The sequence below is a fragment of the Vicugna pacos genome, chromosome 3 (genome assembly GCF_048564905.1).
Source record: "Vicugna pacos chromosome 3, VicPac4, whole genome shotgun sequence".
NCBI classification, from domain to species: domain Eukaryota; kingdom Metazoa; phylum Chordata; class Mammalia; order Artiodactyla; family Camelidae; genus Vicugna; species Vicugna pacos.
The window spans coordinates 104,467,354-104,483,774 of NC_132989.1; positions in this window are offsets into that span (position 1 = coordinate 104,467,354).

The following is a 16,421-nucleotide window of genomic DNA, read 5'->3' on the forward strand; positions in this document are numbered from 1 at the left end:
GGCAGGGCAGTTTATTAAGGCCTTACTCAGGAAGCAATCCTTAAACAAATACTTCATTCATGAGAAAGAAGTGTTCAGAAAAATGCCTTGGGTGAAGTATTAGAGCCAAGGAATAGCCTGAAGGATGGTGTGGCTTGAGCATTATGAACAGGAGAAAATGCTACATACATTTTAAAAAACTACAACACATTTTTAAAAGATCCCTTTGCCCATGGCATGAAGAATGGATTAAGAAGCCAAGAGTGAGAGCAGCAAGGTCAGTCAAAAGGATTTTCCACTACTCTGGGAAATAGGGTTGTTACTGAGACAAGTGTAATAGGAGTGGGAACAGAGTAGAGAAGAGATTATGATGGTTTCAGAGGTGAAATTAGGACCATCTTGGTAGACTGAAAAGTATATAAGGTATTGGAGAAGGACTAAGTTAAGACAGTTTCTTTGATTTTTTAGCTTGAGAAACCGTATGTGTGTGTGCACATGTGTGTGGTGGTGGTGGTAGCTTCCTAAATTGGGGAATATCAGTAATAAAACATTTTAGGAATAAAATCAGTGGGTCAGTTCTGAACATCTTTATTTTGAGATTCCTTTCAGACTTCTGTGAGAAGATAGTATGTAGATATAAGTTGTTAGTCTTTCAAGAAGGAATACTACAGTGGAAATTTAAATTTCACAGCATCCACACATAGATAGTCACTGTGCGCCTAAAAGAGATGACGTCAGGAGACAGTTCAGATGAGAAAAGGAACAAAAGAAGTGTCTTCTTGAAAACTGCTTGAGAAATCCCAAAGTGAGATGTTAAATAAAGGAGATGCCTACCTATGATCTTCAAATGGCTTCTTCATGAACTACACAGTGAATTTCAAGGATGTAAGTATAAAATACAATCTCCACAGCAATAAGACTCAGTCTTCCCAGGTTTTCACACCATTTTCTACCAAATGCAATGATGTCTTAATTATGGAATTCTCTCTTACTCTGGTACATCTTCTATTCATGATACCGTTATTACTTGAAATTCCTTCCTCAAAAACGTCCACTTGGAACTGCCTTCTTATTTTTTAAGATCCAGTTCAAATGCAATCTTTCCATGAAATGTTCATGATCATCACCATTTATACATTTTTATATTTTCCTTTTAATAAATACAATAGAGATGTTATAAAATGTGCTTGTACTTATTTGTATTCCTAACAGATCATGAGACCCTAAAATGAAATTATTTATCTTCTTCGACTTTGATTCCAAGCCTCTGATTAGAATTGGTGCAGCACCTTTGAGTCAAAGGCAGTGCAGACCCCTTAACAATCTTCTAATGTGTGGCTTCTCTTTGTCTGGACGTTGTGGAAGAGATTATTCAATAGATAGCAGTAACATTTTAAATGATTCATAATCTTTATGTTTAATTTTAATATTGAATATATGTTTTTATTATACAGCAAAAATTTGTATTATATGTCAAGACTTACTGTAAAGCTTTTCTTACGATGTGGTTTCGTTTTTCCATTCTAATATATTGTATCTCATATATAATATGATTCAATTAAAATTATTAAGCCTTGATGATCTAAAGTTATGGTACAGCTTCTTGCAGACAATTCCTCTTATTAGACAGAATTAAATTTAAATACAACTTAGATTGATAATGTGTTTTAAAGCAATGAGGATGAAAATGAAGGTCACTATATGCTGAGCAGGTAAAATACAGTATTCCTAGGAAAGAATGATTTGAGTTAATAAATATTTCAAGTTATATAATACTTTATAGCCTATAATTTTATTATCTTTCAGTATATAAAATTGTTCATTGATCTCAACTACTTATGTATATTTGATGAGTAGATAAAAATTATCAGACTGACTGGTTTTTATAAAAATGTAGGCTCTCAGTGTGTGTTTTGAAAAAGTACTCTGCCCATTTCTGTACTTTTAAAAATACTTTTTATAGAAATCATTTGCTATTATGTATCATTATAGTAAGTTTAAATTAAGGGAAAAAATAAATATAGAGAAGTTAACCAAGTCATTACAAAATCTGTGCAATGCAAATTCTGATTAATGTTATTCAACTAAATAGCACCGTAAGTGACTGCAAAGGGACAATACATCTTTTACAACTGTCTTATATTCTTATTTTGTATTTTAATGTGTCAAATAAATATATCAGTCACTGAAATCTCTACCTATTCTGAGGAATTAATGTTTTTCTATAGTCATCTGGGAAACACAGAAATAAACACCAAATGATTATGATGACAATGATAATGATGATGATAATGGGCATGGCAATGAAGGGGATGGCAACCATGAAGATAAGAAACAACTCTCTATTGGAGTCCACCAGAACCTGGGACAAGTGCTGGATACAGGTAGATCATTTGAGAAAAATAAGACTGTGGAAGTGGAGATGGGGTGAAAGGAGAGGAGATGATACAAGGGAAAAGAAAAGACAATGCAGGTGTATTACTGAACTGTGGCAAACTGGGACTTAATCCGACCGTGGGCCCCATAAGGAACCATGAAGACCATGTCACAGAATTGTACGTCCAAAGTAGGGGAGGTGGAGTTGCATCAGGGGCTAATCTCTACCCCTAAGCCCACCCCATCCCCACTCCTCTGGTCTTCCCTGGGAATAGCACATCCGAGCAAGCTTCTTTTTAAAGGAAAAGCACAGAGAGAAGATGAGAGTTTCAACAGACTCATCAGGTAAGGCACCAGTAGAAAGCCTGGGAACTCTACCACAAATAGAGCTGAAATATGTGATGGATCAAAGACCTGTGGTTCAGGGCACAAATACTGTTTGCCACACCAGTCTGTTAGGGATGCTGCTGCTGCTGCTGCTGCTGCTGCTGCTGCTGCTGCTGCTGCTGCTGCTGCTGCTGGCATAGAAGAGCTGTGGAAATTGAATTTATGAAAGTCTGATAATTTGCTTAAGGTTACAAGCTGGAAAATAGTGGAACGGGGCTTCAAACTATGGTCTAAATTTCCAAAGCCAGTATTCCTAGCTATACTATTACCATGTTTGTTGTTTCGTGTTGTTTTAATGTTTAATGAGGAAAAAGAAAGATAAAAATGGCATGGCTGAGTTAGACAGCACTAACTTCTACAGTCTTAAGACTGTAATTAATCACTCTAAATTAAATGAGATACATGCCAATTATTAACAGCAATGCTCTTGGCTGTGAATTTTTTGGATCCCAGTATTTCCCATAACTATGGATAATTAGGTCTGATCACCATCATTGCCCCCAGAAATCCCGCCTGCTCTGAGGTTATTTGCTGTCCTAAACTAAAGCACAAACCATACTGAGATAATTGATAAGACAGACTTTACATAGCAGCTTATGATAATTTCTCCATTGCAATTCAGGTCTCCAGTATGTGGGCTAATGAGCCATTCAGAGGTTAAGTATGTCTTGTTTAACTTGATCAAACTTTTTCACATTAATATGCCTTGATGTTGCACCATTAAATGCTGAACTTCTAGTCCTCCCTGTGTTAGATTTTGTGTTTATATAAAGATTTTGTGTTTATATATCAAGAAAATACGATTTCAATAAAAGTACAAATCACTATAAAAATTAAAATCAGATATGTAATTCTATCCCAATAGTGAAAAAGAGATATTTTAAGAAACTTTATTACAACTAAGCTGATTCATTTGAATCCTGAAATTTGGATTTACCTAAAAGAAAGCATGAAATTCCTATTTTGCATCTTTGAGTTAAAGGCAGGGCAAACCCCTTAACAATCTTCTAACACTTGACTCTTCTCTTCCTCTGGAGGCAAAAACTGACTCTAAGGTCGTATATATTTTCATTCCTGAACATGTATCAGAACAGGAAGAGAGCAGTGAGGAGTCTGACATTAAAAAGTAAATAAATAAATAAAATAAATAAATAAATAAATAAATAAATAAATAAATAAATAAATAAATAAATAAAATTAGATAAACTCTTCACCATCATCAAAATGCCAACTGGTTAAAACAAAAACAAATAGTTCATTCAGCTACAAACCTGTAAATCTGTATAATATGTATTCTCTTTCCTTGTGTCACAGGCTCACGACTGCTAAACCGAGGGGATGAAGAGGAAAGGGGATGTCTGTTCCCACTTTTATTTCTGGGTAAACTCTAATATCGTGTCCTCCCAATTATGTTTCTTTCACTTTCTCTGAGTTTACAGTAGTCATCACTAAACTTAACAGATTTATTTAATAAGTTGGTTAGTTCTGTATCTTTCTCTATTATTATTACCTTATCCGGACTAAAATTGTTCATATGAATGAGTAAAAGCTGAACTTTTATGCCAAGACAGACAAGTTGAACAGGTCGCCTCAGGATTTGTGATTTAGGTGGCAGCTAAAGTGAATTAAACAGGATGCTATTTACCTTTTTAAAAATTTAAAAAGTGAGTTAGATTTAAACACTCTGACACATGGAAAGAATAATGTTGTGTCTAAGACACTCACACACTCAAATATAAACTTTGCCCTCTAATTTTTGTTTGTTTTTTGTGTTAGACCAGCATGAAGAATGGATGACTGAGTAGAGGGAAGTATTTATTTGATCTGACTCATTAAAGGTGGTCTGTGGAGCTTCATCTAATGCAAGAAAGAGAATACTTCGGAATGGGTAGCATTAACCAAGGGGAACCAAGTGAATCTTTTCTTGACCTTGTGATGTCCAAAGAGGGAAGACAGTGTACTTAAGACACAGGGAGTGCTCAGTATCTACTGGTTTTTAATTTATTTGAATTGTACCTGATTATACGATACTCATTCACTGATTATTTGTTCCATCCTTTGACATTTCAGTTTGTATGTATTTCAACAAAAAAGTCAAGAGTTTAGCAATATTCCATTACCATCAAATGGCATGGACAGGCTAAGAATTTTCTTCTGATAATTAATTCAAAAATTGTTACCATATATTTGGATCATATTAAAAGACAAATGCAAAAACAAATTGTCTGGTAAACAACATCATGAGATATTCATCAGAAAGATAATTTCTATATATAGCTTATTTCCAAAAGATTTTTCCTGGGTTTTGGACAGAGTTTTCTGTTATCTTCTTATTCATTTTCTATATGCCAATCACAACTACAGACACAAATGATAAGATAGTTCCTAATCCAGTGAGCAGTGAATCTCTTTGGGAGAAAGACACACTGTTGTGCCACGAATTTATGCAACAAACAGAACAGTATGAGGACAAAGGGGAGGAGATTATGTTGTTTTCCCTCTGGCTGTTGTCACAAGAATTTCTTCAGTTTCTCAGTAAATATCTACTGAAAATCCGCAGTACTTTTCAGGCATTTTACTAGATGTCCTGAGCAAAGAAACTTGGTATGAAATCCTCTCCTTACAGAAATGTACATAACTAGCTAGGTGAACGAGCAAGCTACAGTGGTCAGTTCTATAATGCAGTAGGCTATATAAGGTTTGGCTGGCAAAAGATAGATTAATTTTATATCTGGGTAAGGTCTCAGAGAATACTGTTGAAGTCAAATATTGAGAGATAAGTGGTAATAAATAGAGGAAGAAAAAAGTACCTGAAATAGTAGCCAGAACCGACAAATACAGAAGCTGATACTGATAATGGGGGTGCTGTTGTAACAAACACTTAACAATGTAAAAGCAGCTTTAGGACTGGATAATGAGCAGAGACTGAAGAGTTTTGAATAACTTTTGAATTATTTGAATAGTTTTTCTTTGTGCATGCATGTGCATATACATGTACAATAATGGCTTTTTTAAAATAAGCATTTTTTCAAAGACCAGAGGTAATGGGTGTGTACCACATGTGTGTGAATATGAATTTCTGATATATATGGTAGGGAAAAAATAGAACTGTGGCTTGAGAGAAAGCAGCTTCAAGCCAATACTTGTTTCCAGCTGAGAAACCCTTTCCACCTCCCAAAATGGCATATTCTTGAGACTGTGTATGTGGTGGCTCTTCCTACTCATTACATTTCGCTTAGAATATGCTACAAGACACTGGGCATTTTTATACATATTCATAAGGGACATGATGTGTAATCTTCCTTCTCATTGCACTTGACATTCTATTCACCTATTCCTAATGTGGGACCAAAAAATGAGATGAACGCCCCATTCCCCATTCTGGCGGATCTCTATGGTGTTCAAAGGAGAATAAAGCAGTTATAGCAATTGGGATAGAGTAGATTAGATTCTAAAAAGGTTTTATTTACTTTCTAACTTCCTTAGCTTTTACGTTTTTGGAACACACCCCTGTGACTTCCTTACCTAACTGGAATTCCTGATATACACACAGTGAGCTTGATCGAATGGTGCCGTTTACATAAGCACGCCTTCCTTACACTCTCTCTAGTAATTGATTTGAGTTTCTTAGATCTTTGTATGTATTGCTAGTTCTTAAAAGGGCATGAGAAATTGTGGGCCTTGTAGACCCATCTCTCTTATTAGATGTCTAATTACATTATTTGAAAAGAATTTTAATAGTCAAAATATATAGTCAAGGAGTTGGTATAAAAAGATTTTTAAATGTCATATGATACAGAAATCACATTCTTTCTAACACATTTCACCTGACTCCTGACATCCAAAATGACAAGGACACTCTTTCTTGAGTTCTCCTTTGACTACATTTAAATACTCTGCAAATTGTTTTTATAGATTTCTTACTTTGTCCCTCATAATCCTGAAGCCTGTCTCTCACTCATGGCTCAATGTGTACAATTTTATGCTTATATAAAGATATTAAACACGACCAGCTAGATTTCTCCTGCATAAATATGGTAGCTTACTGCTACCCTCATCCCAGCAATTTTAGGCTGAATTGTTTCCCCCCCAAATTCATGTGTTGAATCCCTAAGTCCAGTACCTCAGAAGGTGACTACAACTGGAGATAAAGACTTCAAAGAGTTGATTGAGTTAAAACGAGACAAGTTGGGCCCCTATTGAAGGAGTCAAAATGGCTTCCCTGTTGCTAAGGCGTTCAAAGAATATACTAGGGTTGATTAGCTTGTTTGCTTCAAATTCCTTCTACCTGACTATCCTGTTTTCCCTCTGCTACTACTATTGTTTGATTTGCCTGATTGATTACATGCTTAGCAACCCCAACCCTGTGATTTATGCCTCACCCAAAATAATTTGCACCTCAAACCAGAAGCTATGTTCCAGGAAGAAGGTCACATGGTGATAACCTTAGGAAAATGACCAGATCTTCCAGAAGCCCCCAGATGCCAAATGGATTAGATTAGGATAGGAGAGGTCGAGGGCAGATGACCCTTGGGTGGACCACCTGAAGTTCTCAAGACACCTGATGAACTCTTGTAAAGAACAATGCTGACTGATAATCACTGCTGCATCCCGTTCTGTTTACCCATATGATCACCGAGCCCCAACCCCAAGATGGATTCGCAGTTTCTAAGGAGTAGCCTGCCATGACTCCCTTTTGCCGGGCGAAGCAATAAAGACGGTCTTTTCTTTGCTCCCAAACTCTGCTTCCGAGTTTGAATTTGCCTTTTTGGATGCAGAGGCCGATTTTTCAGTAACACTAATACAAACTGACAGGTGTTCTTATAAGGAGAAGAATTCAATACATGGAGAGACACTAGTGAGGCTGGTGCACAGCAGAAAGAGCACCTGAGGACCCAGTGAAAAGCCAGACACCTGCAGGCAAGGAAAGAGGCGTCAAGTGAAACCAAACGCGCGAATCCCTTGATGTCTGACGTCTAGTCTCCACAACTGTCCGAAAACAAAGTTCCTTTGTTTAAGCCACCCAGTCTGTGGTACTGTGTTTTGGCAGTCCTAGCAAACTAGTACATTCACCACTGAGACACTCACTGGTTTTGATCCCCTCAGGGTCCTGTGAATAAATACGTCCAGGCCAACCTGGGCAGCTCAGAATTGCCTGGCTACCAGAGATAGTCCTAAAATAATGAGAGGGTACTTGGAAAGGAAAGGATGCCAAACACAATCTTCCTCATTTGTCTAAGAAACAGGTGTTTCTTAAGAAAACAGAAAATGAGCTTAGTTACTTATTGTACCTTTACCTTAGTTTCTGTAATAGAAGGTTTCACTTGCATTTTTTGTATTGACTCTAAGTAAAGTCCCATATCTCATTAGGAGTTCATTTAGAACATTGCATAATGATCAAATTTTTATTTTAAGCTACATTTCACATGATTTATTTTTCTTTCCCTAGTACAGCTTTTTGCTTCAATCACAATGTAAGCTGGGTTTGTTTTTAATTTTGAACTTAAAAAATGAAGCAATGGGAAAAAAAAAGACAATATTCATGATCACTGAGATATTTTCTTTTGCTAAAAATGTACCTTGATGCTCCAGCCAAATAAGTTGTCCTGCAAGTGTTGAGGACTGAACACAATTCTATTATGATGGTAACTGAATACTATGGAAAAGCTTCCTGCATTCAGCAACAGCTCTGCAGGAGGTATAGCTAAATTATTTGACAGTTTATGAGAGCAGAAAAGAAAACTTACTACTAATAATCGGCAGGTTTTAGCACACATACACACACATTGTAAACAGCAGAATGCAGCCAAATATAAATTAACAAAGAATAAGTGAAAAGCACTGTTCTGCTTTCATATATTTGTTCTGCATTTCCTTGGATCCACTGTTGGCTTGTTTCTGAGCTAAAAATCACTCTTTTCCTGATAATTTTTTTGAAATGTCTCCCACTGTTTTTGAGAGTAAATTATTTCCTGTAGCCTACAGCTATTTTCAGTACCTGAAGAATTAATAATGGCGTTGGCATAGGTCAGCCTGAGTTTTACTAGCAGTAAGGCACAAAGTACCTTTGCTTTTCAAGTGTTTAGTGCTTGTATGTCTGATTCTATTTTCTTATTTTTTGCTAATAATATTGATATAAAGAATTATGTCTGTTAAAGAGACAATACAGATTATGTATCAATTTAGTTCAATTAAAATGACATTTATTGAGTACCAATTAAATGCCTGGAATTTTACTAGGAGCTAAAATTACAAAAATAAATAGAGATATGCTCTTGCATCTAAAGACTCAGCTAAAAAGGATACCTAAAATATATTAATGCAATACTTAACTATTCAGAAAAGTTTTTGAGAAGGGCAGAACTCATTTTTTCTTTGCTTACTATATATTTCTTCAGAAAGTTATAAATCCCATGTAAATCAACTTGAGCATATGAATTTTAAAATATGTAAAGATAAATCACTATTTTCAAGTTTCAAATTAGCTGCAAATATCTTAAAATGTAACCTACTAATCAAAAGCATGAAAATAATCCTTTACAGTCTGCTATACACTCCCTGTATCTCTTAGAACATAGAATTCAATAAACATTTAGATTAATTAGCTCCCTGTGGCCATTTTCAGGAAATGTATTAGCCTTCTTTGAGTCACTAAGAGTACTCAGAATAAATAGAAACAAATCTCAAAGTCCATTAGTTTAAACTCCCATTCACCATGAGTCTCTTCTAAATTTTCCACCAAATTGTCATCTAGCCTATGCTTGAGAATCTCTCACATCAGGAACTTTTCACTTTATGAAGCAGATCATTAAATTAATGAACAACTTTAACATTGGAAAAATTCTCCTTAATGGAGCTGAACACTGCCTCCATTTCTGACTCCTGTTCCCAGTGCTGCCTTGAAGTAAGCAATTTTTTCTTACAAATACCAGGCCTTTCGTATTTAGATCTGTATCCCCCTATTTTGCCTCCTCTAATTCAGGTTAGACATTCCATTTGTCTTTTTTTTTTTTCTTTTTAATCATTCCATACTCCTTCCTTGTCCGGATGCAGTCTAGTTTGTCCATGCCTGGCACGCAGAAGGTACGATTATATACCAGTAGCAATAAGGTTTACTGAGAATATTTTAGAAGCAGAGAAACATTAGAGAGGCCACAACCACTCAGCTTTCAGGGACCCATGAAAAGGAGAGCTTGGGTCAAACACAATATGGACCTGGAGATGGTCATACTAAGTGAAGTAAGTCAGGAAGAGAAAGAAAAATATCATATGCTATCATTTATACATAAAATCTAAAAAAAACCATTATTGACAAAACAGAGACAGACAGACATAGAAAACAAACTTATGGTTTCCAGGGGAGGAATAAATTGGGAGTTTGGGATTTGTAGATACCTACTACTATATATAAGACAGATAAACAACAAGGTCCTACTGTACAGCACAGGGAACTATACTCAATATCTTGTAGTGGCCTATAATGAAAAAGAATATGAAAAGGAAAATATATATATGTATAAAGGAATACTGTACACCAGAAACCAACACAACATTGTAAATCGACTATACTTCAATTAAAAAAAAACATAATGGAAAGTACTTTAGCATAGAACATTTTTATGTGGTAATTGAGATGAGTTCAGAGAATCACCAGTCAACTCAGCCAAAAAATGGATGTCTTCTAATCAAAAGGGTTCCTTTTTCAATTGGAGGCTTGCCTAAGGAGCTTAAAGTTCCAGTATTGCTGGAATCAGCTGAGAGACTTTGCCACCTTCTATGGGGCTGGCTCAGTCTTACAGTCTTCCACCAAGTGGCATCCAGCCTCGGGGCCATGTAAGAGGCCAGTGGCTAGCTGTCCTTGGTTCCCTAGACTTGAACAAGTGTTACAAACTGAATCCAAATAAGGGGCTGTGTTTCCCCTGGTCTGGAGATCTTTTTTGCCACTGATCTTATGTTGACTAATTTTTAGACTCTCTGTCCTGCATTCTCAAATTGAACTTTTGAACACAAAAAGAACTCTTAACTTTATAGCCCTTTCACTTTACATAAATAATTTCAGCATAACTACGATTATTTAAAGTTAAAATGCTTTGTAAGCATTTCAGAAATTCACCAATGTATCTTAGTGTCTTCCTGCTTAGTACGAATTTTGTGGAGTTTTACCCTTTCTCTATTTCCTTCTACCAGATTTTATTGGGAACCTACTATTTCCCTGGCATTGAAAGATATTGTAGCCCTTGACCTACAGAAGAGCTTACATGTGTACATATTGTTATGAACTAAATTATGTGCCCTCCCCGATTCACATGCTGAAGGCTTAACCTCCAATGTGACTATGTTTGGAGGTAGGTCCTTTTAGCAGATGACTACCATTGAATGAGGTCGTAAGGGTGGGGCCCTAATCCAGTAAGACTGGTGTCCTTTTAAGAAGAGACGACACATCAGAGCTCCCTCTCCCTGCCTCCCCTCCACTCGCCAAGGGTGCACAGAAAAGGCCATGTGAAGACACAGTGAAAAAGAGACCATCTGCAAGCCAGGAAGAGATGGATTCCCAGCCTTCATGACTGTGACAAAATAAGTCTATCACTTAAGCCACCCAGTCAGCAGTATTCTGTTATATCAGCCTGAACAGACTAAAGTATCTACCAACACACAAGTAGTATTTATTATGGATATTCTTGAAGAGCTTACCTTATAAGGTGCTAAAAAAATCCAGACGAGGAACAAAAATTTAGGGTTAATATTGCATGCCTCTAAAAATAAGCACATTCTCCTAAGTACAAAAAAGAATGCATCAAGCTTAGCAAACCAATCACATTTCACTGACACTTCAAGTACACATCGCAGAAAGACCTCAGAACTAGATAATACTCCTTGTGTTGCTCAGATACTACATTTGCTTCACTGGAAAGAGGATTATAGGATTTAAATAAAGCCCAGAATTAGCAATACCAGAATGACGGGCATTATTCAATGTTGGAAATACACTTAAACAATTTCTTTTGGTATAGACAGCAGGGATATTAAATGTGAAACGCTCTCTGTCTCACCACATTCAGCTAGAGTCACTGAAGTTTCTCCCTGCAGTAAGCTTAGTCACCCAGTTCCTCCACAGGTACTGGCCTGGACTTACATCATACTTAAAGCCTTAGATTATATTAACTCCTTTAAACCAAAGATCCAGGCTTCAGTGTGCCTGAGGCCATGAAGCCTGGATGTAGTTCACCATGAACCTTTGTCCCAGGAATGGAAAAAAAAAAAGAGAGAGAGAGAGAGAGAAGTTCCCTCAAGCTTATCAGCTCCTACTTGATCTTTTTCTTTCTGAACCTGAAGCGTAGTTCTTATTCTCCAGTTCCTCAAACCCTGCTACACACTTACCTCCCTCCGCCTTAGGAATAGGAACGTGTCCATATGTTCTCAGGGTGCTAACTAAGAGCTTTAAGGTAACTGGCTTGATTTCCTGGAAACGTAAATACGTTGATTAGCTAACAAGTATTTCATGAACTGTCATTTTGTACTGTGTATTTGGCCCGTTCTTTATTTAAAAAAGGAAAACTTCTGGTTTTGATCTTATTGTTTCATATACAATGGCCCAATAGTCTTCTCAAGCATCATGGAAAATGCTCTGGTATAGGTAATAAAACAAGCCTCAATAAAGCCATACAAAGCAAATTCTCTGGCCACAATGGAATGAGTAGTCTTTTCAGTCAGTGGTGCTGGCACATCTGGATATCTGCTGGTAAAAGAATACTGACAAACTCCAATCTAACACCGTGCACAAAAATTAAGTCAAAATGGACAAAGACCTCAAAATGAATCACAAAATTATAAAACACTTGGAAGAAAACATAGGAATAACTTTTTATGACTTGGCATTAGGCAAAGCCTTATTAGCTGTGACAGCAAAATTACCTGCAAAATAAGAAAAAAAGAAAGATAAATCCTGTCAGAAATTAAAAGCCTTGTACTTAAAATAACACCATCAAGAAAGTCAAAGGACAACTCACAGAATGGGAAGAACATTTCTCCAAAGTTTATGTACAAACAGCCAATAAGCACGTGGAAAATTGCTCAACATCACTGACCATCAAGAAAACACAAACCAAATCTCTATGCAGTATCATTTCACACCCACTAAGATAGCTATAATCAAGAAGAAAGACAACCAGTGAGGGTGAGTGTGGAGAAATTGTAACCTTCGTATACCACTAATGGGAATGTAAAATTATGTAGCTGCTTTGTAACACAGTGTGGCAGTTCCTCAGAATATTCTTAATAAAAGTTACCGTATGACCCAGGAATACTCAAGGGAAATGAAAACATTTGTCAACACAAAGTTATGTACGCAAGTGGTCATAGTAGCATTATTCATACTAATCAAAAAGTGAAAATAATTGGAATTTCCATCAACCGATGAATGGATAATTAAAATGTAGTACATTCTTACAATGGAATATTATTAAGCATTACAAGGGAATGAAGTACTTATACATGACTGAACCTTAAAAACATTATGCTAAGTGATAGAAGCTGGTTACAAAAGGCACCATATTACATGATTCTGTTTACATGATATGTCCAGAATAGGCAAATCTACAAAGACAAAAAGTAGATTGGCGGTTGCTGGTTGCCAAGGTGTTGAGAGGCTCAGTAAAAAGTGGGTAATGACTACTAACCGACATGGGGATATTCTAGGGATGATGAAAATATTCCAGAACTGATTGTGGTGATGGTTGCAGAACTCTGCAAGTATATTTAAAAACATTGAATTGTACAGTTTATATGGGTCAATTGTATATATGTAATGTGTATATCTCAATAAAAATATTTTAAAAAATGACAGAGGTAAGTTTGGTTTATCATATAATAAATAATATTTATGCTTTTTATTGATTCAATAAAATACATGGTTCAAACACAAGTAAGAAAGTATTAATAAGCAGAGTTACCAAAAATAATGGGCCTATTAATAATTCAATCTTCAAATTGATAGAAGCAAGTAATGACAATCATTATCAGAACAGTAGCAGGTGAGTCATTTTGATTTCCAGCAACTGAAGATAGCTATTTATGTGGTTTTGGAAATAATGACTTTGTAGGTTTGATAATGAAGAGCAAAACTTTCATTACATATTTTTACATGTTTGATTTTTGATATATTGCTGTAATAATGATTGACTATGTGGTACTATTAGAAGTAATTCAATTCTTGAAGCCTAGTTTCCTAATGTTCAGAACATACATGACTTACTGCATGTATGGGTATGATACTGGCATTATTTTAAAACCAGTAATGCTTTAGAATAGATTTCCTGAAATATTTATTTGACTGCACTACAGAGAAGATTTAACATAGCTGGTGTGACTGCTTTTTTATTGATGGACTTGCTTTCAAAGTTGATCCTTGGCTGGCTTCTGGGGACTTGGATTTCTGAGGGTTCTCACCATTCCCAGAACATATAAGAGTGGTTCACTACTGCTAAAGTATTTATACCAACATTGTGGATTATACTGAACATTCGTTTTCCTTGTGGGAATCTGGAATATCGGTACATGCCAAACAGCGGGTGCCTATGTCACCAACACCCAATCAAAACCCTAGCCCCTGAACCTTAATGCTCCTTCTTCATATACAACGTTTTATAAGTGGTGTCACTACTCCTTGCTGGGCAAGTGAAGTGTGTCCAGTGTGACTCCACTGGGAGATGATCTTTGGAAGCTTATGACTGATTTCTTTTGCACGTCTCCCCATGGACCCTTCCCCTTTGCTCATTTTACTTTTTATCCTTTCACTGAAATAAATCAGGGCCATGAGCACAATCTGCTGAGCACTGTGAGTCCTCTTAACTAGTCATCAAACCTGTAGGTGGTCTTCCTGAACCCTCAGTACAACTATATAGCAACTATGCCACGTTGTAGGATTTCATTTAAATTTATTGTATTTGGTCCTTCTATTTGTTCTGAGTTTTAATGATATTTTTGCTTAGTCTGAATATACTGCATAGAAATACCATAAAAATCTTTTTACTGGGGACTATTTTTGAATTACCAATATTTATTGATGCACAATTCTTGTATTTTCTGATACCACAAATATGGTTAGGGCTTATTTACTCGTACATATGTCATATTTGTTGCTAGTTATATACTGGCCGTTTACTGATCTGATATTTACTTTTAGGGTTGAACTGTATATTTTTGCAGGGGTAGTAGATTATGGCTGTATATTAAGAACTTATCATTGCAGACTAGAGCCTGGCTTATGATGCATTATATTCACCTTAAAAAGTTTCCCCTAGGAAAAAAAACAACACTGAATTGTATTAATTTCCCCCCAAAATATCCTTGAAAAATAGAGAAACACCATAGTGCACTTGTTTATGTTATGCACAAGATAACAGGGCACACTATTTCATTCTTCTTTTTCTTCCTTTGTATTTGCATAGTTTCTAGCACTTTAGTTTATTACATTAGTTAATTAAAACTTGGAAGAAAGGGGATATTGATGGTGTCTTCTCTGTACTCTTTCATCTCAGGTCACAACTTTTTTTTCTGTTTTTTCGTTTTTTTTAATCTCACTACTTAGTATGACCAAAAGGAAGACGACTTAGCCAGACCCAAACTGAGTTAACAGATGCTGCTCCTCGTAGCAGAAGGTATGGGTGAAAATTCACCCAGGAAACGTTATCAGGATTGCCTGTTAGTGATAATAAGCTCAAAAACTAGCCTGGGCATTTTGGTCTCCCAGAAAGTTTTCTCTTTATTATTAGGAAATGCTCTGTGAATAAGCACTAGAAAAAAAATAACTAGGGCTAAGTGTTACAATACAAATTAGATGTGGACAGTGCCTAGAGCATTAGACTCCCCAAGGCGGTCCTCTGCTTCAACATTCTCTTCTATCCATCACTTAGTGGAAACTGAAGAGGATAGAGTTAACATTTGATTTATTAATATCTTGAGGTTCCTTGAAATTATATGATAATATTCTAATATTGGTTACCTATTTCTGATTGTCTTCTATTCTTTAACTGTGGAGCTCTATCTGTGGAGCTTATATTTTTAAGGAAAAGAATCTTGGCACTGGAATGATTTAGAGACTAGGAATGGTTACATGGGATGAAAAGATGGTATAAACATAAACTTTGTGTTCAACACTTATCTCCAATTGATGAATCATTTAGTCATAAGTCTTCTTGTATATATGTCCACAATCACATATTCAGTGCAACAGACCCTGCATTATTCTCTAGTATAAATTAAGAAAAATTAGTTATAGCATTCTGGAACCTTCCTTGGTCAATTTGAATTGCTTTTGTTGAAAGCAAATTGTGAAAATAAAATTCATGCCAATGAATAAATGAATTTCAGTAAATAAAATTAATTTGTAAAATGCACAAAATGTACATTGAATATAAAATTAACAGCTTTATTGTATATAATAAGCACTAAAAGTTGCCAACTTTAAATCCAATCTTACCTCGTTTTAATTTCCTATAGTAATTATATTACTGATGCACTGTTATAACATTTTTTAAACAGAAATTATACTTCTGCATATTATGAGTAAACATTTTGACACAGGCAGCTACTAGCTAAATATTGCTTATTCTCTATTTATATAGGCAGTATTGTAATTTGGAAGAAATATATATATTTGATCATCCAGAGAAAAGAAATAT